This window comes from Neophocaena asiaeorientalis, unplaced genomic scaffold, assembly GCF_003031525.2.
Source record: "Neophocaena asiaeorientalis asiaeorientalis breed wild unplaced genomic scaffold, Neophocaena_asiaeorientalis_V1.1 scaffold268, whole genome shotgun sequence".
NCBI lineage: Eukaryota > Metazoa > Chordata > Mammalia > Artiodactyla > Phocoenidae > Neophocaena > Neophocaena asiaeorientalis.
In genome coordinates, this window is record NW_020173979.1 from 4,281,091 (window position 1) to 4,289,532 (window position 8,442).

Sequence of the window (8,442 nt, forward strand, 5' to 3'; positions counted from 1 at the left end):
ATATATATATATAGTGTTTTATGGTTGTTAATATGTTAAATTATTGTTAAATACATACTTATTTCTTTATAGTTGTTATATATGTAATATAGTTGTTAAATATGTATGTATATTTATATTTATTTGTCCCGTTTTTATAATTGTTTTCAGTGGGAGGTCTAATCCAGCATAAGCTAATTCATTATGGCCAGGCTATTTGCATCTTCCATTCTTCACCCTTGATTTTCATAGCTCATCCACAGCCCATGAATCCTCATCCCCACAGCTCAACTCCTAAACTTTAAAATCTTTGATACCGTCATCCTGCCATTTTGTGCTCCTAATTCCTAAAGATTTTGATTCCTATATTTTAACTTTCATTTCCATGTCCCAAGACTTTTGATATCCAATCTTGTTTGTGATTCTCACATTCCAACATTTCCGACTCTCACATCCAAAGCACCAGTGTTCATTTCTGACCTCCCTATTGCACCTGCCACACAATAAGTACCCCATTATTTTAATTGACTATTATTGCCTTTGCCTAACTTCTAGATCCCAACCACATTTTAAAGCTATAGTTTTAAAGTAGCACTTCTGTCACCTCAATTTTTAGGTCATTAAGAGAGGAACACTTACTTGAACTTTGACCATTTGGCATTTTTTTCCCACTCCAGAATATCCTTGGGGCAAATATGAGATTGTGACAGGAACAGCGGCTGACTGTTCTGTGGAGTCACCAGGTAATTCTGGAAATGAGAAGCCAATTATTTTTTCCTTTTAAATTTGAGTGACCACATGAGATTTCTGTTTAATTAACACTCCCTTCCATGATTTTCTGTCAGCAAAATATGCACACAACTCCATATCTTTTTTTGTCAATTAACAAAATTTAAGATAGAATTGTGTCACTACAGCTATTAAAATTAGCACAGAAGATGCTCCAGGATGTCAAATAATTCATTTCTGTCACAAAACTCAATTAATGGAGGGACATTTAGAGCCCTTAGGAATTACAAAATTATCTTCCTTTATGGCAACTAGCCTTCTAAAAAAGACAGATGGGTCTTTAATCTTTGTATCTTTTTAGGGGATTCAATTAGCATTTGTAATTCTGGTGCTTTAGGAAATTCACCTAACAACTCTGAGCTTTGATTTGTCATTTCTAAGGTCAGGATAACAGTAAGTCTATAATTCAAAAATTTTACAAGAAGTAATATTGAGATGAGGCAGCCAAGCACGGCCGTTAGGAAAAGAACATGGAGCCAAACAACCTGGGTTAAGATACCAGTTACCTCACTTACTAGCTGGTAAACTTGGTGAAGTTACTTAACCTCGCCATGCCTTCATTTCCTCAACTATAAAATGGAGACTAATAGTATATATCTCATAGGTTGCTGTGATGACTATATGAGTTAATATATATAAAGTACTTAGCATGTGGTAAATAATAAGTGCTACATAAATACTAATTTTATTATCAAGTAAATTCATATTCTCTGAATATCATATTTTATTTATTTATTTATTTATTTTTTCTTTGCGGTACGCGGGCCTCTCACTGTTGTGGCCTCTCCCGTTGCGGAGCGCAGGCTCCAGACGCGCAGGCTCAGCGGCCATGGCTCACGGGCCCAGCCACTCCGCTGCATGTGGCATCTTCCCGGACCGGGGCACAAACCCGCGTCCCCTGAATCGGCAGGAAGACTCTCAACCACTGCGCCACCAGGGAAGCCCCTGAATATCATATTTAAATCAATATTTTTAATGGAGTAGCATTATAATTTTAATCAAACAGTAAATTATTCTATACTTTTTTACTTTGTGAATTTACTATCAAATTGAATATTTCCTCATTGTCCCTCCTGCCCCACCCAGCTTCTCAATCCTGAAAAATTTTGAAAGGCTCTGACATTTCCTGCATTAACAGCATTTCTATCTCATGTTTTCATAAATGGTGGGACTGAAAATTCCAAATATCCAACTAAAATTCTCACTTTATGAATACTTAAAATGTAAAACCTATGATCAATCATTTACTTTAGTAACATTATAAACAAAATATAGGAAGCATTAGTACACATTTCCCTTAACTTATTCTACAAATGTAATTTTATTAAATACACTGAGTAAGATTGCTTAATACGTCAATAAGTTTGGGGAATCCAGCAGAGGGCAGGCAGGTAAGAGAAATAGGAGGAGAATGAATCCAATAAATTCAAATTTCCGTAAAACCCCTTCAAACGCAGCAGTTATATAAAATATTTACCTGTGTATATTTCTTTCATGTTGGTTGATTTCAACTATATTTTTGTTTTGTTAAGTGATTAACTTTAAACTCCATTTATTTAAATAGCCAGTATGAAACCAGAGTAAGAAAAAAAATTTTTTTCTTCACGAATGATATGGATATGAGTTATTTCACAATCTTGACTATTACATATATATTAAAAAATATACATACTTTTTCTTTAAATGATTTTTACTTTTAATGCACTGCCAATAAGGGTATACTGCTATGTATTAATAATGCCATTATTTTGACAAATAAAAATTAATGTTTCTCATTCTGTACATTGCCTTATATTACTTGCATATTAATTCCTCTACATAATAGTAAAGAGTTTAAGGCATTGATTATGTACACAAGATAGTAGCATTACTTAATATGCATCTGAAAGTTACTGCTAAGCAGGATCATGATAAAATGTAACCTGATATGCAGTGCTACTGGATAAATAAAGCAGTATAACCTTTCTGAAAAGCAATTTTGCAATATGTATCAAGAACCTTGAACATGTTCATCTTCACCCAACTTCTAGAAAGTGATTCTAACAAAGAAGCCTAAATTTTTTTAAAGTTTTATATGCAAAGATATTTATTATAGCATGATTGACAATAGGAAAAAGCAGAAAAGCTTAAGTAAACTATGGTACATCGTATGGCAGAATCCTATACAGTCATGAAGAATTATATTTATGGAGAGTTTTGTAAAAAAAATATGGAAAATGCTGTCTTACAAGGTTAAGTGTAAAAGGAAAAATGGAACAATTTATCATTTCAATCAAATGAAAAAAGGCATAGAAAAAAATGAATGGAACAGAATACAAACAAATATTAACAGTGCTGTCTTATAAATGGTGGAATTAACAGGTGATTTTTTTCTTCTTCATCATGTTTCTGTGTTTTCAAGATTTTCTAAAAGGTACATTATTCATTTTTATATTGAGAGGAAAACTTATGGTATAACAAAAAGTGACACCAAAATAGATTACTGTTAATCTCATTAAGGAAGTACTTACCAAAGAAGTGTTGATGGCAGGTGTATATATTTGGAAGAAAGACCAATCAGAAAATCTGAACTTGACCAGGCAGGCACTACTGCCATAAATCTTTTCTGGAGTAAGGCAAAGTGTGGATGTGGTATGTGTGTGCATGTAACTTTTTTTAAAAATAATGCAATCTTAAATTGAAATGGAAAATATAAAATGTGTAAATCCTAGGGGAATAGGGCAGGAAAAAAGAGCTATCACCAGTCATAGCCCATTTTATGCACATAGCTACTTCCCAGAAATAGGCATGTCCCCATTTCAAGTGATTTTTTCTAAAAGATATCCATAAAATATGTTTAAGGCTGTATCAATGAGAACAATACTGTTTAATTGTTTTTAGAGTAAAATTAATTTGGACTAAAATATAAAATTATGTCCTTCACATACTAATATTACTTTGAGCAGGCAAAAGCTATACCATTTCTTACAACCCAAGCCCCTTCCTTAAGGGTCAACATTTTCCTTTTGCTAAGAGTTATGTTTTAAATTTACTGTGAGGATACCAAGCTGAGCAGGCAAGTCTCTTACTGTAAGGAAAAACAAAATCACCTAAGAATATCTCAAGGAAAACCAAGTTGTGAACTTTCTTCTTTCTCCTTTCTTTTTCTGCCTCCCATCTCCTCTGCCCCAACACACATTAACACCTTCCCCACGAGTAGCATATGTCATACTGAGAAGCTTAGGAGAGATGATACCCATATTAAATCCTTTCAAATTATTGAGATTTATTTTAAAAGAATATTTCTATCATTTTCTCCTGACTATAGAAGAAATCCATGATTTTTGTATAAAATTTTATGGTACAGAATTGTATAAAATCAAAAGTAAAAATTACCAAGAATAGCAGCCTCTCAGAAATAACCTATCTTAATATAGCAGCATATGTCCTTCCATGCCTCTGTCTCTGCACATACATACGTGGGCAAAAAAAATTTCTGAGATCATGCTATAAAACTGGTTTGTACCTTGATTTTTCTGCTTAACAATATATGCATTTTAGGTATTTTTCAATGTCAGTATTATAGATCAACCTCATTTCTTTTGTAACAACACCATATTCCTCCATATGTATATACTATGATTTATTTAATCAGTCCTCTACTGGGAGAAATTTAGGTTTGTATGATTCTTTTTACTATCATAACTAAAGCATATAGTAGCAATGTTAAGTGAACTGTCAATATTCTTTATAACTAGGAGAGGCAGAAAAGACAAAATTTTGCCCTCAGGACATCTAAAAACACTGCTCCAAAAAAGCTTTCCCAGGTTGACTTGTACATAAGTTGATTATACTTAGAGTCTTATGTTGTATGTTGACTTATACATACAGTTCATTGTTCACCAAGAACACTTCTGAGAGTAAAAGGGGGAACTATTAATGCATACTCTGTGCTAGTCCTGAAGCCATCCAGTAGGTAGAGCAAGGTTTATACCAGCTGTGGCAAAAGAAGGTTGGGGGAACCACTGTGGGCCAAGCAGGGTGAAGAGGACTTCTGTGTAGAGGGCTGGTTGGCAAGCCTGTCAGAGCCTGAATGGGGTGAGGAGAGCATCCCGTCATGAGAGTGGTCCTTCTTGGAGTGTCAGAGACCAGCAGGGGAGGAGAGTATCCATACAGAGTTTTGGCCTCTTGTGGGGGTTTGGAGCCCAGATACCAAGGGTATCTGTGCACTGGGGGCATGGGTTGGGGGCACAGTGCAGGATTTTGAAGTTCAACAGGCCCGAGAAAGGAATCTGTACAGGGGTGGGTTAGGGGCTAGCTAGGCATGGGGAGTCAGAACCTGAGTAGGGTGAGGAGAGTGTTCATATGGAGTGGTGTTCTATAAGGGGTGTCAGAGCACAAGTAGGGAAAGAGGATATCAGTACAGGGGAGGAGTTGGCAGTGGAGTTGGGAAACTGATTGCATACTGGGAAATTGAGGAAATAAATACATTAATAATACTGGAAGCCAGATTTTTCACTGTGGGAAAAGGAAGTTACAAATATGGAAAGGGGGAAAACTAGAATGAACTCTGTGGTGTTGGATTGGAATTAGAAGTATCAGTGAAAATTCATGGTTTTCAGAATGTTGAGATAAATATAGAAATAAGTTTAGGTGTGTGTGTATACCTACATATATGCCCTACTGAGAGTTCCTGAGGTCAGCAACACCCCAATAATAATGAGAACACCTAGCATCCAGAACTTGGCCTCTAAATATTATTTTCCACTTATAGGAACCAGCCACTTGGAGAAACAGCTGATTCCAAGTTGGGGTATGTAAGTACAGAATATGTTTGGAACATTTTGGGTGCCAGAAAGTAAGGAAATCTTCAAAGAATGAAGGGGGCCAGTCAAAAGGACATAAGAGCCAGCTTGAAGGAACTCCCACTTGCCAAATCTAGGAAGAGTCGGGCATCAAAATAAATAATGATAGTAATAGATGATAACTCATTGAATAAAATAAGAAACTTTAATAATATACTAATATTAGTCCATGCTAATATAAGTAAATAAATGAATAAATTGAAAATTTGGTGAAGAATGGAATATTTACATAGTCTCATTGTAGTTCCTCATAAAATAGTACTTAAAGAAAGCAAAAAAGAGTAACTTTTCAGTGCAGAAATCTGTCATTCACCACCTTGACTGTGTGATTAATGTAGATAATATTAGTAATGGGACAAATCTAAATCATGTGCCACTTGACAGAATGCAGTAATAACACAGCATCTACTCTGTGATAGTCTCACAGAAGATGCATATGCTGAATCTAACCTTGAAACATTATGATTAACATCATGCAAACTCAAATTGAGAGACATTCTACAAATACCAGGGTAGTGAAAGTCAAGGAGAGGCTGATCCACTAAGAAAACTAAAAGAGAAACAATGATTTAAATGCAATGCATGATTTGAACTGGATAATTTTAAAGTAAAGGACATTTTGGGGATACTTGGCAAAACTTGAATGAGATCTAAGAATTAGAAGGTAATAATGTATCAATGTTAATTTCCCAATTTCATGGTTGTATTGCAGTTATGCAAAAGAATGCCCTTGGTTATAGAAAATCAACACGATGTATCAGGAGATAAGATAATTGTGCTTCTTACAATTGATATGTGTCTTAGGTTTGAAGAAGTTCAGTCAATGACAATTTTTATTATCCTTGAGACAACATCACTTAAATAGTTGCATGTTCTATCCATACAGACAATAATCTGTAAAATATTCCAAGGCCCCTAGGACTGGTTCCTTGTAATGGCAGAAATCATTCTGAGAAAATAAATCCTCTGAGAGACTGTCTTTACCTAGAAGGCCTAAAGCAGAGCCCACCATGTCTACATCACTAGGAACATACTTGGATTCCTGTTTTACTGTGGAAAAAATGAAGATACATTCTAGGCACATGCCAGTAACACTTGCCATGAATTCACTAATAAGATCTCATTGGGTGGTAATCTGAGAAGTCAATATGTTGGCCTCAGGAGTCCAGGGGAATCTGTCTGAATGATGGATGTACAACCAAATTTTAGAGTGTTGAAAGGAGACAATGGCTGGGTAAATCATCAGTCACCCTACCTAAGAAGAGAGGTCACGTAATCATAGTGCTAAAAACAACATTGAACCACTTTCTGGACCAAAGTATAGTGGGCCACCACTCTATAGAGTGATACTAAAAACCTCGGGAGAAGCCCACTTACAAAATGATCAGAGTATATATTTGGCTGGTGGTTTCTATTTCAAGATAGAACTAGCATATTTGAAACTGGAAAAGAACATATGGCATTTCCAAAGGCCCACCTTGAAACCAGATAATTTGAACATGGACTATACCAGAGACACTTCACAAAGGGACCGCCACAGGCTTGGCACCTTCAGCAATGGCCCAGAATTGGCCATTTTGTAAACAAGCCCTTTGTGTGTTCGTAGCATTGGACATTTCATACACAGGCCCTCTTGGACTACCTCACCTACAAACAGCCTGGTGATGACCATTTTCAAGAGACACCAGAATTTTGAAAATGCGCCAAGCCAAGGCATATCTTAAATGAGCTATCCTAATCAAGCTTTCTTCCTCCATCTTTCTACTGCTCTACATTCGTCCTCAAACACATACTTAGACAATCTGTTTAAAACTGGGATGGTGTATGCCATTTTACAGCTCCCTGCTGCAATGCAGTCATAGATGGAAAAGCCTTGGTCATTTCTCAAACTGGTTCACCAACTCCTGATCTTTGGCTGATGGTTACCTGTAGGCAATTTTTTTTGCAAATAGTATCCAATTGCAAATGATTTTATTGATTCTTAGAATATGTAAGGAATGTTATGCTAAGTTATCTCTTTGTGAAATAGAAGGTTAAATTCATTTAAAATTTTAATCTTCAGTTCATGAATCATGCATTCAGCCTCTTTCACTTCCTCCATGATGCCTATCAGAAAGTTTAGTACAGAGAAATGCTTACAGTATCATTTGATTATTCTTGTCAACTGGCATGATATTTGGTCATTATATGAATAAGGCAAGCTCTTAAGGTAGGAGAATACTGTTAAAAAAACCAAACTAGATCCTAGTTTGTCTGGAAAGAGTGATTCATTATACCTGAAATTTTGACAGAAAATTTGACTTTCAAAATACTTTGTAATTATACAGGTAAATATAGGTGACATTTTATGTGAAACGTCTACATTCCTGTATAAATATGTTTCCTTTCTCATAGTCACTGGATTCATATTCTTCATCTTCTTCAGTGTAGTCTCCATAATTCGTATTATTTTTTGTGATTTGGTTCCTTGCAGGAATTTGATATGTAAATGAAGAACCTATAGAGGCAACAAGTTAGAGTTTACATAAGTGAAAAATGCAATGTATTTAATAACTGTTGGCCTGCAAGTAGACCTTTCAGTGCGAGTAGACCTTTCAGTGCTATACTTACCCACACCCCCGCCCCCGCCGTCTCTTTACCCCTTGTTATAGACTCTTTGTGTTCTGTGAAAATTCATATGTTGAAACCCTCTCCCCAACATAACTGTATTTGGAACAGGACCTGTGAGGAGGCGATAAAGGTTAAGTGAAGTCATAAGAGTAGTGCTCTAATCTGGTAGGGCAGGTGCCGTTATGAGAAAAGGAAGAGACACCAGAGCTCTCTCTCCTTT